At 45.5% G+C, this 24,446-nt stretch overlaps 1 protein-coding gene across 1 annotated transcript in view; it reads right to left on the bottom strand.

The window, feature by feature from the left end:
* Positions 1–22,763, bottom strand: part of PLCD4 (phospholipase C delta 4) — a 679,750-nt gene extending 656,987 nt beyond the window's left edge. Inside the window, exon 1 of the mRNA XM_069616847.1 lies at positions 22,635–22,763. The gene's annotated coding sequence lies outside the window, so the exon portion shown is untranslated. The remainder of the gene's footprint in view (positions 1–22,634) is intronic.
* Positions 22,764–24,446: the final 1,683 nt, after the last annotated feature.

The following is a 24,446-nucleotide window of genomic DNA, read 5'->3' as shown; positions in this document are numbered from 1 at the left end:
GCTGACTTGTGGGTAGCCAACAGGGCCACTCACAAGGATTCTGGGGCCACTCACAAGAAGGATGAGGGGAAGCAGCACAAGAAAAAGGGAAAAGAGAATTCTAATTACAACCATCCAAAAGAGGGCCACAAACAACATAAGGGTAAATTCCAAGGGAACCCTAAGTCTAGTGAACCCTCTGGTGCTAAACTAGAGGGAGGTCAGCAGAAACCCCAATTCAAAAGAGCATTTGGTAAATGCTATGCATGTGGGTCAACTGACCATGTGAAAGGGGATCCCAGATGTAAGGGTAAACCTTCAGGGGTCCACACTGCCTCCTTAGCCTTCATCCCTGAGGGAGAAGTTCATATGGCAAGTGGTAACTTTCAACTACTGGCTGAAGGCCCCATTAGAGCCTCAGCCAGTGTTTCTTTAGTGTCCCAGGGTCTGTGGGAACAACAGAATGTGGATGTGTACAACTCCATTCCAGATAACACAAAAGCATTTTATAAGGACAGTGTACTTGTAAATGGTTAGGAGAAGACCCCTGCCATTAGAGACACTGGGGTAAGTATTACAGTGGTTGATGAAAGCTTTTTCAAACCTGGGGATGTTGCTAAGGCACCTAAAGGTCCCACTAAACTTGCAGGAGGCCCAATCCAAATGGTTCCAATACTATCAGCTCTCGTCCAGTGCAATAATATGACTGTTAGAATACCTGTCAGTGTACAAAATGAGGTGCCTGGGAGACTCCTATTGGGGAATGACTTAAAAACTCTTGTATCAAGCACCCCCGGGCCTCCCAGTAAAAGGAAGCAGGGGCAAACAAGATTCGCCAGAGAGGCAACTTTGGATGACTCTCAGTGGGAGGTTACAGAGATCCCTATAACCCCCAGTCCACAGGAAGGACACCCTTCTGATTCCAGGTCAAAGAAAGAGACAAGCGGGAAACACAAGGTCTCAGGAAGAAAGAAAGGTATAATACTTAAACCTGTTCTAAGGACAAGGACATCCCCGTGAGGACAGTCCAAGGTCACCCCAGTGACCCCTCTCCCAGCTGCGGCTGAGTCGGAGGACCAACCAGAAAGTGGTGAAACAGCTACTGGTGAAAGAGAGCTGGAATAAGCCCTTCCCTATGTTGGAGATCTAGACCCTAAAGACCACCCTGAGCTGTAGACTTTACCTGCAGAAGGTGGACCCTCTAGGGCAGACTTCCACAGAGGTCAAAGAGAGTGCCCTACTCTTGAAGGACTTCACCAACAGGCAGATTCCCAGCTGGAAGGGCAAGAGCCAGGGAAGCATAGGTTTTACTGGGAATATTTCCTCCTCTACAGTGAACCTATTCGGTCTACCCCAGGGGACTACAGAAGACTTGTAGGGCCCCAGGAGGTGAGACACCAGTTCCTGCAGTTAGCCCATCAGATCCCTATGGCTGGTCACTTGAGCTTCAAGAAGACGAAAGAGAGGATATCTCTGTATTTCTACTGGCCCAAGATGGGGTCTGATGTAGATACGTTCTGTAGGAGCTGTCACATTTATCAGACATCTGGCAAGAGTTGAGCCAAGACTGTGGCACTTTTACTGCCTCTCCCAGTGGTGGCAGTTCCTTTTGAGAGGGTGGGGATTGACATTTTTGGTCCCCTAGACCCTCCAACTTCTTCAGGCAACCGATTTATATTGGTTGTCGTAGACCATGCTACCAGCTATCCTGAAACCATACCTATGAAGACTGTTACTGCTCAGGCAGTGGCTAAGGCCCTCCTTGGTATCTTTACCAGGGTTCGTTTTCCTTAGGAGGTCGTCTCTGACAGGGGGCCGAATTGTACGTCCCACTACATGCAAACCATGTGGAAAAACTGTGGAGTGACCTACAAGTTCTCAACAGCCTACCATCACCAAACCATTGGGTTGGTGGAGAAGTTTAACAGAACTATGAAGAGCATGATAGGTGCTTTAGGGGAACCCCTTAGAAGAAAGTGGGACCTTCTACTGCCATGCCTTCTCTTTGCTTATAGAGCAGTCCATCAAGAAGAGGTTGGTTTTAGCCCCTTTGTGCTGCTCTATGGTCATCCAGTTAGAGGCCCTCTAGCCCTAATCAAGGAAGGGTTGGAGAGTGCTCCTTCCCTAAAGCCAGTGAGAGTCACTGAATATGTGCTAGGTCTCCAGAGGAGAATGACACAACCGATGACAGAAGCTTCTGATAACTTGAAAGCAGGTCAGGCCCTGGTCAATCATTGGCATGACCAAAAGGCCAACTTGGTGGAGTTTACTCCAGACTAGCTTTTTCCAGTTATGGTACCTACAAGGCAGAGGGCCTTACAGGACAAGTGGATTGGACCCTTCAAGGTTGTGGGCAAACTTGGAGAGGTCAATTATTTAGTGGACTTGTGCAACCCCAAGGAGGCCCCTAGGGTCTATCGCACTAACCGTCAGAAAGCTTATGTTTCCAGACCATAACTAGGAACTTTGCTTATAGCCTCTAATAAAGAGAAGGAGGAGAGTGAGCCTCTCCCTGATCTCCTCAAGAGACAACCTTCAGATGAGAAGATTGGAGTAGAACCCTCTTCAGATATGACTCTGCAACAACAGGAGGAGTGCAAGGCTCTGTTAAATCAGTTTGCCTCCCTGTTTTCACTGACACCAGGCTTGATCCCTTGGGGCCAGCATGACATTCTCACTGGTTAGAGTCTCCCTATCAAAAGCAGGGGTTACAGGATGTCAGCGCATGTGAGATCCCACATAAAAGAAGAGGCTAAGAAGATGCTTGATCTTGGGGTAATAGTCTACAAGTCAATGGGCTAGTCCAGTTGTACTAGTGCCAAAGGCGGGGTTACAAAGAGTTGAGATTCTGTGTGGACTAAAGAGCTCGTAATGCAGTTACCACATCTGATGGCTATCCTTTACCTAGGACAGATGAGCTGGTGGACAAACTTGGTTCAGTCAAGTTCCTCAGTACATTTGACCTAACCTCAGCTATTGGCACATCGCTCTGACAGACCATGACAAGAAGAAAACTGCATTTTCTACCCCAAGAGACCTCTACCAGTTTAAGGTTATGCCTTTTGGACTCAACAATGCACCTGCTATATTCCAGATGATGGTGAATCAAGTTCTGAATGGGATGGAGGACTTCTGCATAGCATATTTGGATGACACTGCAGTGTTCAGCCCCACTTGGGAAGAACATCTTGACCACCTTGGATATGTTTTGCAGGCTCTTGAGCAAGCCCATCGGACCATAAAGGCTAGAAAATGTCAAGTTGCTCAGAGCAAAGTGGTCTACCTTGGACATGAGGTAGGAGGAGGTGAAACAATGCCATTGCCTAGCACAGTACACGCTGTACAAGACTGGGCCACCCCTACTATTCAGACACAAGTGAGAGCCTTTCTACGTCTCACTGGGTACTATAGGAACTTCATTGAGAAATATGGGACCATAGCTTTTCCCTTGAATGTGATCTCCTAACCCAAATTCCCCAAGAAGGTCAGGTGGAATGAGGAGTGCACCAAGGTTTTTGAAGGACTTAAGGGAAGCCCTTTGTCAAGCTCCAGTCTTCAGAACTCCCGACTGCAACCAATCCTTTATTGTACAGACCAATGCTTCTAATTCAGGGATATGTGCAGTTTTGAGTCAGCTGGATGAGAAAGGCAGGGAGCACCCTATCTGCTTCATCAGTAGAAAATGGAAGGACCCTGAAACAAGGTGAGCAACCATAGAATGTGAGTGTTTTGCCATTGTGTGGTCATTGAAGAAGTTTAGACCATACTTGTATGGATCTACTTTCGTAATTCAAACAGACCACCAACCCTTGAGGTGGTTAATGCAGATGAAGGGGGAGAATCCTAAATTGTTGAGATGGTCAATCAGCCTCCAAGGGTTTGATTTTACCATAGAACACAGTCATGGTGTAATCACCAAAATGCTGATGGTCTCTCCAGAAAGTATGACCAATTGGATTAAGAGATTCATCCAGGAGTGGATTACATCCTCCTGTCCCGTAGTCTGGGGGGGGTTGGGGGGGGGGGGGGTTCTGTGCTAATTCCCTTCTACCTTAGAGACACCCAGCTCTTTTGCTGGACTGTGGGACTTTTTAATTTTCTATCCTGGAGTGAGACATTTTCTCACTCTCTCATGTATTCTTCTCTGATTCAGACTCTGTGCTTCCTTTGGTTTTGGAGTCTGACAAACTCTGTAGGCATCACCTTTTGTTTAGTGACACACAGCCCCCTCAGTGCAGTGTCACAAATAAGTCATTTACATTTCTCTTAGGGTTTAAATACCTTCTCTTGGATAAACGACTGTTTCCAAGAGTAGTAAAGTGAAATTGACTTTACTTACCTTTTTCTCTTTGTAGACCCAGCACACGCCATCTTATGAGGAGTGCTGGAAGGTTACTTAGTATCCCCTTTGTCTACTTTCCCATGTAACATTTTTTATGTTACCCTCACTTCAATTAATGGCTGTTGGCAGTGGTTTCATTTTCCTACCATTGTGCGTTTTTACCGCAGGCTGAATCCTCAGTTGCAGTATTGCACCCATGGGTGCCCATTTTGTCCAAATGGCCCGGTCTTCGTCTTTCACCATTTCTTGCATGTGAGGTCCTTCTTGGGTTTCACTCTGTGCGCCAAACCAGGTTTGGCTCCTTTGTTCATTTTGTCTTTGGCGGGATTCACTAGTGAAGCCCGCCTCTGGCTCCAGCGTGTCTGGCAGGGCAGGAAGTGAAGGAGGTTCCCAAAACTCCCTGTGCTTAGTCTCCTTGGTTACAGGAATGCACCCAAAGGTGATTGGTTGGCTGGCTGTCCCTGGAGGACAGCCACCCTGCTTTGTGAGTGACAGCTTGGCTGCAAATAATTCGGGAGAAACCTGCATAAAAGGCGAGTTCTATTGGAGAGAAGGCAGAGTCGACCACTGGACAAAGGTACCAAAGAAGATACTGGAAAAGAAGCTTGTTGCACCCTCCTGGATGGTTGATTTGCCCGGTGAAGCCCTGCTGCAGTGCTGAAGCTCCAGGTTTCGAATTGACCAGAGAAGCCCGGAACGGATGACTTCTTCCATTGGGTTGGTGGGACCAACTGACTCCAAGACGAACTTGACTGGAACCCCGCTCCCTGTTTGCTGTACTTCTTTGCTGCTGCTGGAACCGAGTGCCAGGGGACAGGAACACCAGGAACGAGTACATCATCTTTAAGCTGGATCCAAGCTCCAGGAAGATCCTAAGGACCCCCTCAAAGCAGGACAACCCAAGCCTGAGCCACCTCAAGAGAGTGCTGGACCCCAGAAGCAAGGGGAGCCCACAAGGTGTCCAAGAACCGCAGTGGTGCTATTGACCGGTAGCTGAAACCACGAAGTGCCACTGATCTGGAGTAAGCCCATTGCTGCTGCCGACCTTCAAACCACAGTGCAGGAGTCCCTACACGTCCTCTCTCTTGTCCCCACAACTGAGGCCAAGGAACACAGGATCTGCATGACTGCAACAGGAACAGAAGCCAGGTAGACCCTTTTCTTCAGACTTAAGGTACTGTCTAACTAGGGGTACATACCTCTTGTTGTTGGTAGCTTGCTTGTTCTCACTGGAGGCTTGCATCAGCTGCCCTTTGTAGAGTTGCTTGCATCTTTTCTTTTCACAAGCCTCCCAGCTTGTGCCCCAACCGTGATTTTTTTCTACAAACTCTCTATATAACATTGTACACGACTTTTGTGCTATCTTCCAGAAGTACCTCAGTTCCCCTAGACTTTGCTCAATTGACATTGGCTGTCCTGGCTCCCTGCAGTCAGCCAGTGTGAGATATGGTCATTTTTTTTGTTTAGGCCCAAGGCAGCTCTCAGGGCATAGTTTTCAACTTGTTTAGATTTCGCTCCGTTGCAGTAATCCAGCTTGGATCCGATGATCGCCCTGGCGATGTTGAGGCAATTGTCAGTGGATACAAAGGCTAGGCTCACATTGATTCATTTAGTCACATATGCGTGGATATAGCGCAACATGATCAGAGTGGCTTCTAGATGGATGCTGAGCATCTTGACAGCCGGAGAGATGTGAATGGTGTTGTTGTCGATAGTGAATAGCTGGTAAGCTGGGCTCAGTTTTGCCTGGTGGGCTAAGTTGCCTACGAGGACGAGTTCTGTTTTTCTGTCATTCAGGCATAGGTGGTGGGCAGCCATCCAGGCTTGAATGGTTTTGTAGAATGAGTTGATTTTTTGGGAGTCCAGGTGGTGAGCCCCTGTGAGGGGGAGGAGGACCTCATCAGCGTGGTTTGTGTACTTGATGTTGAGTGAGTTAAGGAGGTCAAAGAGATGTTTGGTGTAGACATTGTAGAGGGTAGTGGAGATGCAGGATCCGTGGGGCACTTCACAGGTGATGGCTGTGTGAGTGGAGGAGTGATTGTCAGCAATGGCTCTTAAGGTGCAATCGGACAGGAAGGATGTGACCCACTTGGTTACCTCTGGAGAAAATGAGGCAGTGGTAGTCAGATGGCGACAGAGGATCGAGTGGTGAATCATGTTGAAGGCTGCGGACAGGTCCAGAAGCATGAGGAGGGAGAGCTTCACTGAGTCTCTGGCATGGTAGAGCTGGTTCTTGAGGTGTAGAAGCACTGATTCTGTGCCGTGCCCATGGCGAAAGCCAGATTGATGTGGGCTAAGGATATGGTGTTGCTCGAGGTATTTCTGAATCTGGATGTAGGCAGCCTGGTATATGATTTCTAGTAGGAAGGGAACTGTGGTTATTGGTCAGTAATTGGTAGGAATGGATGGATCAAGTGAAGGCTTCTTGAGAAAGGTTGAGATCCAGGATTCTTTAAGTGAGGTGGGGACGTAGCGGGAGGCAAATGAGTCATTGAGGCATTGATGAGGCATTATTGTATACATTTGTAATTACAGCACCTAGTGTTATACGTTCAGTTCTTCTTCTTTTAAATGATGAATTTTTATATGTTTCAGGTACAACCATTTGGTTAAAGATAATGAAAGGTGTAATCTAGCCAGAGTAACACTTACGGACCAAATGCAAGTGCTCGAGTTGTACAGACTTTCATTTGTGATGATTGTGTCAAGGATCAAAATGTACTGAAAGACAACTTGATTCTGTAAGAATTTAAAATGCGTGTGAAGACAGTGATTATAAACATGGTGGAGAACAGTTCAAAAATATAAGTGCAGAAGAAATGAACCAATGTGATGCAAAGTGCCACATGCCCTATTGCAGGACATGCATATACAAAGGTAAATTGCTAGACTACAGGGCAGATACAAAGAAAAACAAATGGGAGGGCATGAAGATGCTGATGAGAGTTCAGTGAGCAGGAAAGAGGGCCTCAGTACACGACCCCAAAGTACTGGAATGCAGTTGCAAAACAAGCATTGGCAAAGCAAACAGTTTTGGCTTTCGTGTAGGCAGTTGCCAGAAGATACCATGATGGTATTACCTGGCCATAAGATGTCAACAGCTGGAATAGGGTGTGAGTGCCTGTGCACATGAGAGCAGACCCTGCAAATGTCTATCTAGTACATATGCATAGGCAAAAACTTCCAGCTTTGCCAATGTTTGCTTTTAACAGAATGTACATGTTTATAAATCAGATGGCATAAGGCACACTTGGTTAAAACATTTGTATTATACCAGTAGCACATTTACAACTGCAATTAAGACATTAACTCTTAGAAGACTGCTTGGAAGTAACATGTCCAGGCTGTTATAGCACAATGTTTTATGTAACTGCTTGATAGAGCTAGCTGAAAGAGATCCCCATGTTTTGGCTGGCATGGGAAAAGTAGTGGGTGGGAATGGCCATTGGGAATAGCATGGCCATGGGTAGTAAAGGGTTAAATAACCAACACCCTCTTGGTGCTCCCACCATAGGTATGAAAGTCAGCCCTAGCTTTATGAAAAACACCACACGAGCCAAACAAACTAGCATCAACACAGGCAAACCCATCCAATGTTAAAGTTTCAGCATATGTAAACATGCACTAACTGATTATCAATAACCCTTCTCAAATGTAATTTCTTGTCTATCTGTACTCCGATGCAATCGTTTCAGCTTATAGATGCCACTTAAGAGCCACATAGCAGCAAAACTACAAATGCCTACTTATTTGCTACAGATAGTAAGCTAGCAGGCTTCCATTGCACTCTGCTTGCACTGAAGACGCAGATCGGAAGATGCAACCTGCTGATCCATTGAGTGAAAATAGCCAATAGATAGTGAAGTTCAGTGGGTGCATGAATCCAAAAGATGCTCATCCAAAAAACATAGGATATCACAAAGAATGTTTTGCGTAAAATGAACAAAGTGCACCAAATCTCTTGAAACAACACCAAATGTGCACGTCAGGTAGAAGTCATTGACGGTTCATTGGAGGGCCTTTTGGAAGGTAATTGTGTTGCAACGGCAGATGCCATTGGAAATCTATTATTAATCCACCTGTTAATCTACTATAAGGACATCTATTATCCAGAAGGTGTCAAAGAGGAAGATATGATATTAGGAAAATCCCTGAAAGCATGTATAGAATATTTCACATAGACGTAGTATTCAGCAATCCTCTTTTCAAGCAGCAATCGTAGTGTATTTCTTTGGAATCAGTTCCAACGCTGTGCTTTCACATGCAGACGCAGGTTCCAACATCAATTCAAATATTAAGAGCCTACATCAGGTGGCTAACTTAGTAGGGAATACCATCATGGCCAAGGAGATGTGGACATTCACAGGTTCCATCAAGTGGGGCAAAGTTACAAAACCAACATCACAAGAAGTGGTATCTTTTTCAAATGGTGTAGAGGTGGGAGAAGAATATTTGATAGCTTGAATGCTGAACCAGAAGGCTAATTTCAAACTCTTAAGCATGAGGACATAACAGAAAGGCAGGCCTCATGTGGTGCATTAACTCCAGTAAGGTTAAGCCAGGTTGCTGATGGCCTTAACAATACATTCTAAAGCTCGATGCTAATTCTTGGCACAGCTTAGGCATGGGTTGGGCTCATCGATCGACTTTAATAAAGTTCTCTGGCTTGAGACAGCTTTTGCTAATGAGGTTCTATACTGCATTTATGATAATGGAGGAGTATATGTAGCACTGAACCTTGCAAAAGAAAGATTTATTAATTGTACTGCAGCGAATGTGGACTTCCTTGAAATACACGATGGAATCCTTCATGGAACTTTGTTGACTTGGTATCAAGAATGACAAAGAGGAATCACATCGATATCATTGTACGATACAAGCATGCTAAATCGTTTACTAAAGAAAATGATCAGATACATAACAGACCTTGTTGCCTACAATGGCCCAGAACTCCTAATGTCAAAAGGCATGGATTCTATGGAAAAATAAAACTATAACAACTTGAATGTTGAGAGCACACAATCTATGAGCATAGCCGTCAATGATGCAATGGTTTTGGGCTCCCAAATGAACCTCGGAAAACAAGTCATTATCCGGAGTGTGTTCCAACCTGGAATGTTTTCACTGCAATATTGCAACAAGTGGTAGAGCACATAAAGTGTGTATATGTTCTGCCACTCATACCAGCTACCCCAAACGGGTCTGATCATGTACTATTGTTAGGAAAGATTTCCATTTATGGGTACATTTTTCCCTCCAACTCCACAACTTGTTGCTGTTGTCTGACCATCCTAGCCTGACTTTTACCAGTGGAGCCCAGCCTTCTGCTGTACTCCGCTGGGCTTTTGCTCATCTTGTTCAGGGGAAACCGACATGTCCTTCAGACTATCAGTACTGGGAGACTTTGTTTCCCTTAGTCTTTCACTATGTTGCTAGTTCTTAGCAACATATGATCAGTGCACAATGTACCTTCCAGTATAGGGATGCGCAACTGCGAGATTCGAACCTGCGAACAAACTGGACATGACTGGCGAAATTTAGTCTGGAGTGCGCAGAGGGTCGGTAAGTACTTGCAAAACTTACCAGTGGCCCCTGGCTCACCCATAGTCTTGTACACACGAGTATGCCCTGAGGCCCACTCGCCTTCGTTAAGGTAGCCTGTACCACCAAGCTATTCCCGATTCTTGGAAATCACTCTGCCCTCTTGTGGAGACCCTGCTTGAATACTGGGACCTTAATCTTCATTACCTCACCCTCATTACCTCACCCACCTTCCTGAGCCAGTACAGGCCCCTGAAGAAGACCCGTTTTGAACTTAACCGCACAATCGAGTGCTCCGGCACTGAATGTACTTTTGAGCACGAGGCTCCACACTTCTTAGGGACTCGACTGCCTATTAGTTAGGGTTTGATTTGTTGGACTGCCTAAAGTATATTCGCTCTGTGTGACCCCTTTCTTTGCAGGTTGTGGTTCTTTACTTGTGTAATATTCCTTTAGACCAATATTTTCTTTCTTAGCTAGTGTTGTGTCAATATTGTTAATATTGCAGTGGTTTCACTTTGTGTTTGAGTTAAATGTCCTTTAATAAATGTATATGTATATTTGATATATACATCTGAGAGTAATTTGTGGTGTTGTTTACTGTGTGTGCCCATTGTGGGCTGTCAATCTCCCTCAACCCTCCTGAGATCTAGTCTTGACCGCCGCCAATGCTACCTTGATTGGTCTGGCTTTTCCAGATGGTTACCCTGTTCCAAGAAACTAGGCTGGCCTTCTGAACCACTGCCCACCAGGTCAGAGTTTAGAAATACATCTTAACAACTATGAAAAGAGTTTGAAAAGGGAACTGGGTTGTGAGGAAAGCTAATATTCCATTCTGCACTCGGAGCCGATAAAGCACTTGAACTTCACTGGCATTTTAGTAGGCGTAACACAACACCTTAGGGCACTTGGCACACAATTTATAACAGCACCAGTTTGTTACCCTATTTTTGAACAGGCATCAAGCAAGCAGCACCAAATTAACATCATTGTGACTCCAGAGAATCAGTAAACAGGGAGAATATTGAAATAAATGACTTATTGAATTAAACAGATAGGAAACCCATTTGTATATGATGGTAAGAATTTAGCAACATTGGAACTATGGTGGGGAGTATTACCACAGATGTCGGTCTGCTCCATGCCCTTGTATTGATTGTTGAGTTCCAAACACAGAGGGCCTCATTACGAGTTTGGAGGCAGCCATGGTGCTCTTAGCACCATGGCTGCCTCCAAACCGGGCTCCATTACCGAGTTCCTGCAATGGGGACTTACCGGGTCATTCCGACATAGGAGGACCTGGTAATTCCTCCTTGCAGGAACCCATCCCTATGGAGCCTCAATGGGAATGGGGAGGGAGGTAATAACGTGAAGATTACACCTGGCCCATTATTACCCCCCTCTTCCCCTCGCGGGACCCGGAAAGGACGCCTGGTTTTACCAGGCGTGTGATCCGGGTCTCGCGATGGGAAGCTTGTAATCGGTGCTCCCGCAATGAAGGGGGCCGGTGCTGTACCGGTCCCCTTCATTACGGGAGCGCCAGGGTTGTAATGAGGCCCAGAGACTCATCCCTGAAACTAGTACCATGAATTTATGGCATCCTATCAAGAAGAAGAAACGAAATCTATGCTCCAGCGCCAAGAATAAAATAAATATAAAAGTGGCTAGTAGTGTTACATAGTTAAGCGCAGACAGATCACTATTTGGGTAACTAATTGTTGTAAGCCTATCACAGCGCCAAGTAGATTTGCATGCGGCACTAGGTCACTGCGAATTCTCTGCTGCGCCATGGTCACTGTTTATTGGTGAGGGAACGGCGCATCTTTGCTGGCAAAAAAGCAAACAGATTGAAATCTTGAATTCAATCACCATAAAGCTGTGGCACAAACAGCAAACAAACACCTCCAGCAACACCAATAGTCCACACGGAAGTACCTGTGTTGATGATCTATTGGCATGGCTGATGGCATGGCAGTGGTGCAAGCTTTGGATAAGTCAAAATGCATTCAGACATGGGATCATCTGGCTCATGGTTCAGCCAAATAAAAGCAATACAAGTACTTGGAGTATAATGAAATATACTTGTATTTGACACATAAAAGGAAAACTCGAATCAAGAGCATTACTGAGACTTGAACACTCCTCCTGGGCATTCCGTAAGAAGCTCAAAACCTTGCTGTTCTCCAAAGATACATAGCGGCGACCCCCATCTCGCTCTTCTAACCTATATCCTTAAGCCGCAGTTTATTCCATTTAAGTCTGACTATGATTTCTGTTACAGGTGAAACCGACCTGCTGCCTGATCCAATGCGCCTTGATGCCCACGGGCCTGGTGCGCTTTATAAATGCTCAAATAAATAAATAAATGACTAGAGGAAGAGGCTCCAGGAAATTGTTCCAACCCATTACGAACTCACAGACAGCAGAGACAGAGCTAACGTTACTATAAAGAAGCTACTTTCAGACATGAATACCTCGAGAAATGCTTCACCAAGCGCAAATGGCCAAAAGGAACTGGCGTGATGTAGAGAAGCGGCTGCCTCACATTGTTTGGACTGTCTAAACAGTACACACGAAGAGGCGCACACAAAGTTAATTCTTCATGCCATCAATGCCACAGAAAAAAGAGCTACAAAACTATCTATCTGCACAAGAATTAGATGTGTTCATTGTTGCAGTTAGAGGTTGTCTAAAACTCTCCACCGCCCCCGAGTGTCACTTTGTACCTACTTCAAAACAGAAATAGAAGTTCAGCGGCGCTAGAAACAAATAGTGGCGGCGCTAGAAACAAATAGTGGTAATTCGGTAATCGCCACATGTTTGATGGTAGTGGAATTACTGCCATTTTCCTGCACCACCAAATTATACATTTGAAGGTGAAAGGGAGGATTTGCCTCCAGCAAAAATCTGCCGGTGAATCCACCATTTTACCACCAAAATTCGGCGGATTTACCCAGCGGTAACTTCTCTGGCGGTATTCATCACAAGTCCCCATGGAGTCAAAAATGAGGACTTACCACCTCCTGCAATTCTGTGGTAACCCCACAGGACCAAGTGGTGGTAACGGTAAGCCAGTTTGGTGGTAATTCGGCAGATTTACCATCAAATTACTACCAAACTGTTAGTGAGGCCCAATATTTCAATTGCAGACCTATTCCTATCACAAGGCTCTCTGAAGTCCTCTCCAATACCTGCATTTCATACCTTGTCTGCATCCGATTGCACAGGCACTTTGCCTGGTACTGAAGACCCCCTTTCAACACTCATTACCTAGGAACTAAAGAACACATCTTGAACAGATAGTGGAAGCACTGGAAGCATTAATTTGACAAGTCTATTAGCCCAGAGCCAGTATACCTAAGCGTCCATAGTTATGTTGAACTATGTTTTCTAGAACACAGGTTAGAAGATGTGTCTTTCTACCTGCAATGAAGTGCCAAATACCATATCATGATCTGGAACTGAGATAACCAATCACAGCCATCTCCATTCCATCCCCCACTGCTCGTGGACGAACAATGCAGGGCGGAGAAATACCTCCCGTGCCTTGTGAAATGCCTTGTTCTCCAGTCTCCCTTCTGCCGTTGATAAGATGTTTGTGTGCAGTCGACTGTGTAAATATTTAGCAAACAACCTGTCAAGATCCGAGTCCACCTCCCCCTTCTCCTCACCTGACTCCTCTGCGGATAAGTTGTAAGGATCTGTCTTGGTCTTGCTGGGTTTCTCTTTAGCTCTTGGTCCCTTGCCTTTCTGAGCTCTAGTCTTCTTTTCGTGAAGGTAAGGTCTGTCCCCTCCAGAGGTCACCTTGACAGAGGAGTAGACCTGTCACAGGGGAACCCCAGGGGGCCAGCCTCAGCTCTAGGGAAAAAGCCCGTAGGCAGAAAAAACCCTAGTCCGTAGGTGGGTTCGGAAGATGAGGTCTTTAGATGGTACAAATCCTTGAGGTTGAATTTCCAGGATATTAGGTAAATGGACGTACCCAGTGTAACTGAAGAAAAATGACAAGACACAGAGTGTGGGGGTATTAAACCCGGAGCCAGAGATAGGCCAGGAAAGGAGGATCAAACATAGTCCATGAAGGTTAGCTGAGAATAAGAGAAGAATATCTTGTCAAGTCAGGGAGAGGAAGGTAGGTATGAGTAGCCCAGGTCAGCGTAGTGCAATTTAACCACGGCGGTGAAGGAAAGAAGAACCCCGCCGGGAAGCAGCACGCCGAGACGGCAAGGAGGGCAAGGAGGTAGGAAGAGGTAACGCAGAAGTGGCAAAGCGCAGCGCTTCTGCGTTCGTTAGAGATAAAATAACCAAGACTGCAGGGCTGAGGGAGCAGCCGATACCAGCTAGGAGGCTCCTGTAAAAGGACGCGGAGACCCGTGCAAGAAGCACCTCCGTGGCCAGACAAGGAGGAAGACCAGGCAGCGGTAATGTTCAAGAGAAGGAAAGTAGAGCGAAGGGAAGAGTGCGAGGAGGAGAGGCACCGTGCCGGAGACAGCGGCGGTGACCTCGAAAGAAAGTAGAAGCTAGCGTACCGGGAAAAAGAAGGTATTAACACACAGGGAAGGAAAGGAAATCTATAATATCAAGGGAGTATACACAGGATGGCAGTAGTCCAAAGTCGGAGCGTTGCGAAGGTAAACAAGCCACAGTTACAACGCGCCGAAAAGTGGGTGGAGCCTGATTATAAAGGCTCCGGCGCCATGTTGGGTGAGGACTAGACCGTTCACCGTCGGAACCGCCAGCGGTTCCAATGTTTCCAATCCTGGATCCTGACACAACCTACCGTGTACACAAATGTGTGACAGTGGAGGAAACAAACTATGGGATAATGATTCTCACACTGTATTGAAGTTAGCAGACTCCGACAAGTAGTGACCTACTAAAGGATGCTATATAATTATGGTATCTTAAAATTAGTCATTTCAACAGTTTAGTCTTAGGGCCTCATCATGAGTTGGGTGGTAACGCCGGCGATAATAGCGCTGGCGTTAATAGCCCTACCACCAAACCCCCGGCGCTATTAGCGCCGGATCACAGGTTTGGCGGAACGGTTATTGCTCATTCCCCATTGAGCCCATTCGGGAATTCGTCATTCCCCATTGGGATTTCCTGCCGGCGGTAAACGCTCCGAAAATCGGCTAATTTTCTGCGGATTTCCCTCCAGCTCAGAGCTGTGGGGAAATCAGTCGAAGCCATGATTTGGCGGAACCTTAAATGCGGTAATAACAGCGCTACAGCCACATTTAAGGGCTACTGCCAAACTCGTGATGAGGCCCTTAGTATAGAATCACATTTCACAAGTTGCAGTTGCTCAAATTTCATACTGACAGATGTTATCTCCTGTGTAACATCCAATTAAAATGCAAAAGTACAGATAAGGATATGAATGGGGACATTTTTGTGACACCACTTTCTTCAAAGTAAATGCTATTAATGCCACTTTTTAGGCCTGAAAATAACTTTCTTTGGTGGCCATCTTGATCATGTCATCGATGCTAAACACCATTCACCATAGAGTGGCACCATGGAAATGATTAATCTATTGGTACTTTCTGATGACACAAGACCAGCCCTACCATTCCTTCACTAATACGGCCACAAACATACAAATTCTCCCCTAGTACATGTCAAGTGTTTTGAAGTTATGGTCAAGGGTGTTTTGCAGTGGCGGCCCCACTGTACGGGTGGGGTGCCACTGCCTCCTCGCTTGAATGGCAGGCAGCGCAGTCCCATTATTTGCAGGTGGACTGTGCTAACTGCCAATGAGCAGGTGTGCACCCCCCGCCACTCTGTACTTTTTTAGTTGTTTGTAATTCAGACCCCTTTGGGCTCAGCAAACTACTTAGGCCACAATAATAAGAGACCGGTGGGGTGTAGGAACCCTGGCCCCACCGCCTTTAATTATTGGGTTAACAGTGTAGACACGCTGATGGAAACGAGTCCTCTCCTGTCATTCAGCATGTTCAGATGAGAAGAGGTGTGAGCCATCCGGTGCTGTATGGTGGTGGTGGTGGTGGTAGTGTGCGGGCTGCATAGTGTGCAAGCAGGTAAGTGATGTATTAATTATGTGTGTGTAATGTGCTTATGTGCATGTGTGTTTGTTTTTTATGTATTTGTGCATGCAAGGAGTTGTCTGAATGCATGGAAGAATGAGGCAGTGTATGTTGTATGTATGCATGGGAATGAGAGCTTGTGTGTGCGAAGGGTGAGCGGGCCTCTAAATTCAGAACAGTGTGGCGACCTCTGACACCTTCCAGCAGGGTTTGCTTACCCAGTAAAGAATTCCATGCTGCATGGAATTCTTTACTGTGCATCAAGGTTAAAGCAACCATGATAAGTGCTCTTACGTGGCTAAACTGGCCTACGTTGTACCAGATACCTGAGGGTTCGTAGCGCTACATAAATGCCAGTCTGCATATACTTTCCCATTGTGGTGTTGCATTTTCTACTGGGCATCATGGGAAAAACAAACATGATAAAGTGTTATTATGGGGCTAGGCTTGCCTACTTTGGTGGTGCCAGTCTGCATATACTTTCTTACTGTGGCATGGCATATTCTGTTGGGTATCAAGGGTAACACAAACATAAGTGTTATTACGTGGCTAGACTTCCTTACTTTGGTGGTACCACTCTGAATATACATTCTTACTGTGGCATGGAATGTTTTACTGGCTGGCAAAGACAACAGGAGTAAGTTCTTATATGGCAATACTGGCTTGCATCGGTGCAGACTTCATTGACATGTCAGGGCATACCCAACATGAAGATATTTTGTATACAGGCATGTATTGTGGGCAAAGGCATCGTGAAAATGTGTTGGGGAATACTCTTGCACACTGTTGGTGACTTGCATCTATAGGAATTTCTCATGTGCTACCATGCAAATCCGATTGCAAACTGTGGCAGTGTGCCCAATTATTTTACAGAAATTGTTCTGTACAATGCACCATTTGTACCCATTATTGTAATGTTGTGGCATGGAAGCAGGCAGAGCCTTTGGTGGCAAGATCTTGCTTCCAGCCTCTTCAGCCTTTTCACATCCCCAGGTTGAGTCCAGTAGAGAAGAAACACAATTCACTTTTCATGTATGCTTCACATTTCTAAGCCTTGTAAACAGGCACTATTTAAAGTGCTATTGTAAACACTCATCTCTTTTAACTCTACTGGATCTATCCGCTGCTTTTGACACTGGGTAACATACTCTACTCTTGGCTTCCCTCTCTTCTTTTGGTTTTTCTGGGTCTGTTCTGTCTTGGTTTCGTTATGATCTGTCTAATCGCACTTATTCTGTATCTTGGGCTCGGAATTCCTCTCATACTTTGCCTCCCCACCATGGAGTCCCTCGAGGTTCTGTTCTAGGTCCTTTTCTTTTTTCTCTCTATACCTCTCCTCTTGCCTGTATTATTTCTTCTCACGGGATATCCCATCACTTCTATGCTGATGATGCCCATTTTATTCTTTCTTTTTCTTCTTTTACTCCTTCTATGCAGGATAATCTTTCTTCTTATCTTCTAGCTATTAAGTCCTGGAGGACTGATCACGTTTTGGTTCTGAATTCTGCTAAGATGGAAGTCCTCTTTGTCCCTGCAACTACTGTCCCTCTCCCTTCTCCTCCTGCCTCAATTTCTTTTCCTCCCTCATTACTTGCCATTTCTAATGCCAGTGGTTAATATAAGGGCTTCTTTGCAGAGTAAACGCTGTGCAATAAAGATGTTATAAAGTGCAAGTGCATTAACTTTCAATCAATTTCTTTAAAAAATACAACACTTTTACAAAAAGCGGATTATAAAAGGCGCAAACCCAGGGCATATAGAAAGCATGCAACCAGTACCGATGTTAAAGTGCAAGTGCATTATAGGAGAATATATATATCTGGGTATGCTAATACACAATGCTAATACTAAATTGCAAGTGCATTGACATTCTATCCACTGCTTTATAAGTTATCATTACAAATAGCAATAACAGGCGCTGTACATTGCCTTAACCTAAAAATCATATTGACTAATGCCACTGATTTGCAATAAGGCTTCTTATCGTCAAAAGAAAGTGTGATATAAATGTTATAAAGTGCAAGTGCACCTGCAAATCCACAAATACAAGACATATCAAAAAAAGTGCACTGCCCGTAATGATTTAAAGGTACAAGTGCATCATAAGACGATGCATATATCTAAGTACGCTAATATCAAGAAAAAATGATTGCACATGCACCTGCGATCACTTTCGTTCAGCCTCCTCATACATGGGTTTTAAAACCCGCAACAGTATTAAAGTGCAAGTGCATCCTGAGACGTTACCTGGACGTGTCAATGCAAGATTAAATCATCCTCACCGTAGCTAGATAATATCATGCTCCAAAAGTACTCCTCCATATCAAACTCATTCAGCACAGATATCCATAGGTGGATAGGACAGCAGACAGATACAGTTACATATCCGCATTCTCCCACAGAGGTGTTTAGCTCCTCATCCTTCTTCTGTCCTTTGGGAGACTGAGTGTCATACTCAATGATGTACCTGGCTTCCATGTGTCCCATAAATCTCCCACTATTGCCACCATGTGGCTTATCTTGAACATTGATTGTAATGGCAAAGTAAGAGCAAGATGCCAAGACGGCATCATCCACCTCCTCAAAGTGCTTTGCCTTGGGATTACTGGGCTCCTTATTTTTAATGGCTCTGATGTGTTGGTGAACACAGGCCTTGACCTTGTGTTTCATGCTCCCAATGTACCACGTATTGCAGGCACATTGTGCAAACACGACAAACCTGCTGGTACACGTAATCCTATTATTGATTTTCACCATTTGTCCGGTTCTGGGGTTCAGATATTCCTTAACTTTAGTGCCATAATGGCATGCTTTACATTTACTACACTTAATGAAACCCTTCCGTTTCTCCTTGAGCGGGGGTGTTGCTAGGTCTGGATAATATCTGGGGCTACACTGTCAAGCCTTCATGATTTTGATACTACGGGATTCTAATGACACCAGACTCTTAAGATCTAATTGACTGACTTTATCATAACCCATGCTGATTACTGCTTTGGGATATCGTCGGGCTGTGCAAGGCCATAGCTCTAGAGGGTCTAAGGAAATCTGCATCCGCTGAACAATTCCTTGTGGCCCGAATGAACTCACCCAGAGGAATGCTCCATTTCAAATTGCAAGGGTCAGAACTTCTGGCATGTAAGACAGAATTAGTGCTCGTTTCTTTTCTATATAATTCACTTTTGATGCCTCCTTCAACTACACTGATTTTAATGTCGAGATAGATGATCTCTTCCTTACTATAAAAGGTGAATTTGAGGTTCTTGTCATTCTCATTAAGTATGGTTATAAATTCATGAAGTTCAGAAAGCATAAAATCCCAAATAATAAACGGGTCATCTATATAACGACACCACAGGATAACTTAATCAGTAAATGTTCAATGCAGTGGAATGGAGCACCTCTTTCTCCCACCTGCCCATAAATAGGTTGCCATAAACTGGACTGAAAAAGGTGCCCATTGCCATTCCATGCAGTTGGTGATAGTACTGCCCATTGAACACAAATCCATTGTGCTGCAGACAAAACAGTAACATGTCTAAAATCATGAGAGAATGTTCCATATAACTCATTGACCTACAGGATAAAAAGTGCTTACCCTCTGCTGTACCCACGCCATGGCTGATACATGTGTATAGAGAGACTACATTGAGAGTGAATAATATGTAAGTACCACATCACAGAATCTCTTCTATCCTCCTCAGAAGGTCTGTGGCATCTATCACATGGGAAGCCAGAGTTTCAACAAATGGAAATAAAAATGTATCAATGAAGATAGATGTCTTAGGAAGGAAATAAGTAATAGGTACAAGGGGAAAATCAATGGTAAGATATTTCTTCTCCTCCCATTCAATAAGAACATTATTGTACCATTCTGAGAGTTTATATATACTTGTATATACAGTGCCAGTGCATATCTATCACTTAAAGCAGCATATATCTTGATTTGTTTTTTTCAGTGAATATTCATTTCGATTGAATAGTTAGCACTTAGAGACTATGGAGCAAGTTTCGTCTAGCTTCCACTTCAAAAGCCTACCTTGCAGTTTGACAGCCCATCTAACCACTAAGTAGCATATCTTTAATACGTGTCTGCATAGTTTCTCAATGTCAATATCTTTTGCAAATAGTTATTCTGGGTTGTTTTACCATTGTGTGCCCCGTGCATGGCCCCACTCCCTCCTCATCATCATGTGGTTTATGTTACACTCAGATCTCAATGCCGCGCTATTCTAAAGGACATGCTAATCGGATGGCCCGCTCTTTGGTGTGTACTCTGTGCCGTGATTCCTGAAGCACTATTCCCCCCCCCCCCCGACCCCGTCCGATTTAGTTGGAATGTGACAGCCCCAGGAGTACATAAAGGATAAAAGCACCTCAGTAGGAAGAGGGACAAACCTTCTTCCAGCCATGGCCAGCCTAATTAAATATCAAAGGCCCCATGGATCTTCTCTGTTCATTGTCAGTTCTGTTCGTGGCAGCACATACTGATGAGAGTTAATTGAAGCAGGCCTGCGAGAGACCTGGTCACAGACCTAACAAAGGAGAGGAACAACAACACCCCTTTGAGATGCATCTGTGTCAAACTGAAGCCAGCTCCTGCCATAAAGGATCAATGACAGTGAGATGTCATGTCTGGTAGGAGTATGTGATTGGATGGACACAGAAAGTCTGTTCTCACCACAACTTCAAGGGAAACCTGCACTTTGATCAGGAACCACAGAGAGCTCAATTAACCAGAGAGACCCTTTGATCCACAACAGACAGGAAGATGGGTGGGACTTAGTAGTACATGCTTTCACCCCTTTACCTTCCCTGTTGCAATGCACTCTGGTTATGACCTCACGGATAACAGAAGATTGTTGGTGGGGACCCAGGATTGATGCATTAAGGTAGGCTTAGCCTACACCAATCACTGTGGCTCATTTGGCTTTAAAAGAGGGTTGAGCCCCTCTTTTGGGAAGATCATCTTAAGACTTTGCATGGAGTAACAAGAAGAACCCATTTGGACCCAGGCTGAAGGTACAGTCTGCCTTACACTTTCCACCAGTGAAGGAAGGCTAGGATTTCCAATGAGGGAAGCAAGATCCCTCCCCTAAATATCTCTCAGGGAACAGAGGGAGATACTGAACCCAGAGGGCCCTTCCAGCAGCTAGAAACTGTAGCCAGCCAGCACACAGTGTTCCCTACTAGGCTCTGAAAGCTAGTTTCCTAGGTGGGAAGTGCCGGAGAGTCTCTGAACCAAACCAAGGATAAGGTCGTTGCCTGCAACACTGTCCTCAGCTTTGGGCCATCCACCTTTAAGGATGGCACAAGCCTCGTGAAGAAGGTAGGAGTGCATCGAAAAGCATCAATCAGCGTCCGCCTTAAAGGACATTTTCGAGACAGTCAAGCTCCTCGAGCTGCAACCATCTGCCCCTCTGACTGTGGTCCAGCTGCAGTCGCTCACACCATCCAAGATGCCTTCGACCAGTGCTTCAGACCCGCAACTAGCACTGAGACAACGATTCCTGACCCTCGAGCCGCAGTGTAGGCCAGCCTGCAGCCGTCCGTCCAGCCTCGCTCGCCGAACTGCCTGCTGCCTGATACCTGCAGCTGTCTCCCACCTGGAACTCTGTCGTAGGTGCTGCAAAGTGCCCCAGTACTGACTCGACCCTGTCGAGCAGCAAGAACTTCTACGAGCACAAAGTACAGTGTGGTTCTGTCCCCCTTGTCCTTCTGTGAAGGCCCCTAGTGACATTTTATGACCCGTTGCTCCCTTTGTGCTGAGACCAAGTATCCTTGAATATTACGATTGATTGCTTTACCAACTACCCTCCTGTCAGTATCCAGAGTGCATCCCCTTTCCTTCTTGAAACTGTCCTCTGTGTTCCTTTACAGGGTGGGTTATATTTTGTAGCGTGCTAGAACTGTCTGTTGTTATTATAATAAGGTAGATATTTGTATACAACCTTGACTGGAACGACCCTTTTACCATTGGGTAATAACGTATTTTCACTGTGTTGCAACTAACAAATGATCCGCTACCTTGCAGAGATAAGCCTGCCGTTCCGTTCACGTTACCAAAATTGGACAAGGAGGTTTATGATTTACTTGTGTTTCCAATCTGTTCAGATCCTTTCTGGTGTACTAGAGGTGTGGGGCTGATTCATAGTTTAGAAACCGATATTCATCCCTGGACCACTGGTGCCCCGGAAGTATATTTGCCACATTCTCAGAGCGTGCCCGCATTTAAAAAGGCCACCACAGCCTTAAACCAAGCACTAAAAGAACCCACATGGCACATAAAGTGCCATGAAAAAGTCATTGTAGCGCGTTCGAAACCTATGTGGCACCTGAAGAGCCTATCAAACATTCAAGCACTACATCTAACACTTAAACTGCCTGGCAGATAGAGATCACACACACGGCACTTTAATGAGTGTTTTTGCCCCCGTGGTCCCACGTGGAGTTTAAAGAACCGGTCCAGCGCAAAAAAAAAACTATTTTCCACTCTTGTTTTTATCTCATGTGCGCTCCTACATATATTATTATTAATAACGACAATTATCATTGTCGTTATTAATAATATAATATAATAATATATAATGTCAGCATTATTAATCATAATAATAACAATTATCATAATCATAATAATGTAAGTTATGCCTTAAAGTCCCAATGTAGCCACCCCCTTGGCGTTGCTCGAGAAATGCCCTCTCTCGGCTGGGCACAGCGCCCCTTACCTTTCGCTTGGCACGCTCAGTAGTCAGCGGGGCGTCTTTCCATTTCTAACATCTCTGCCCGCCCGTGACTAGGATGTCACCAAAGGGGGATTATTCCCCCACAACCCTGGCGGCCCTCTGCCCACTGATAGATGCTCCTGATTCCCACATGTGACGTCACCTGTTGGGGCTTTATGAGGCAACCGGAAGTGATGTCACACTGGGGAACAACGGTGCTGAGTGGGATGCTGGGGAAGGCGCTACAGGCGGACGAGGACTTTAATGTTCGTATTCGCCGGCCTGGTGTGCTTTATACTCGCCTTATAGGGTGATATCGACCTCATGTGCACGTGACTGGAGTGAACTCCACGGACTTAAGGAAAGTCTTTAAACCTGCCAGTGTCGCGTGGTCTGACATATATTGGTGGCAGGCTGGACGCCCACAGGTCACAAAATCACTCTTCAGAACCGAAAAGATGCTTCCAATAACTTCCTGGGCCGCCCCTACAGTACCAAACAAGAACGCAGCAGCACTGCAAACCTCCCAGAAGCAGCAACAAACACCGGTCAGGTACAGCACAATGAGCAGTGGCGCGGGCATGACTCGAGCACAGCAGAACCGGTACAGCACGTTCCGCTTCAATGCAAGATTCCCAGACACACCTGCGGCAGAAGCAGCTTCAGTGCAAGTGCCCCTCACACAGATGGGGTACAGCACAGGCAGCAACAGTGCAGCCTTTCCTCTGAGATGCAGGGCCGGTGCAGTGCACGCAGCAGTACTGAAAACTGCACGCAAACGCAGGTCAGGTACAGCACTGCAAGCACCCACGCACACACCTGCACAGGTAGCAGCAGTGCACGTGTCCCGCAGATCCATAAGGTACAGCTAGGTGTGTGCTTTATACATCCCATAGATCCTACATCTGGAGAGGTACAGCACACGATACAGCATCACAAGATTACATCACAGACAAGTCAGGTGCAGCACAGACAGCCGCAGTGCATGCATCAATCACACACAACACCAGTGCAACACATTCCGCAACAGCGTCAGCAGCACTGTCACACAAGTCAAGTACAGCACAGACAGCCACAGTGCAAGCATCACTGTCACACAACTCAGGTGCAGCACAGACAGCCGCAGTGCATGCATCAATCACACACAACACCAGTGCAACACATTCAGCAACAGCGCCAGCAGCACTGTCACACAAGTCAAGTACAGCACAGACAGCCACAGTGCAAGCATCACTGTCACACAACTCAGGTGCAGCACAGACAGCCGCAGCGCATGCATCAATCACACACAACACCAGTGCAACACATTCAGCAACAGCGCAAGCTTGCCTCACAGAAGAAGAGGTACAGCACAGACTAGGATTGGTCACTACCCACCCACAGCATTCATTGACTGAGCTCTCAGTCAACCAGGAAACTCATTCCCTTTGAACTGGTTCAGAATTAGAAAAAGCTCACTCTTAGGCGACAAGATTGAGAACTTTCCTGTACCAGATGTCAATAGGTTGGACTCTTGTGGGTAGTCAATTCACTTTTCTCTATATATCACACATGACTGTGGCAGAATTAGGTTGTCCTGCTGATCATGTTCACAGAACAAAGAATACTGTTCTAGATCTGTTGTTTTTGTAAATTTGTAACAAATTCTGTTCACAAGTGCTTTCTTTACTCAAGTTTGGGGTATTGTTTTTGCCATTTGTTTTGTTCTCACTAATGATTGTATGAATTTATATGTATGTACACCATTTCTCGGTAAAACATCTTAAATTTAAACTTTTTACTTTGTTAATTAAATAGTGGCTACTAAGTCAAAAC

Source organism: Ambystoma mexicanum, chromosome 9 (assembly GCF_040938575.1).
Source record: "Ambystoma mexicanum isolate Mex_15411 chromosome 9, UKY_AmexF1_1, whole genome shotgun sequence".
In the NCBI taxonomy this organism is placed as follows: domain Eukaryota; kingdom Metazoa; phylum Chordata; class Amphibia; order Caudata; family Ambystomatidae; genus Ambystoma; species Ambystoma mexicanum.
The sequence above is the reverse complement of the archived record's forward strand: the minus strand, read 5'-3'. Positions and strand labels throughout refer to the sequence as shown.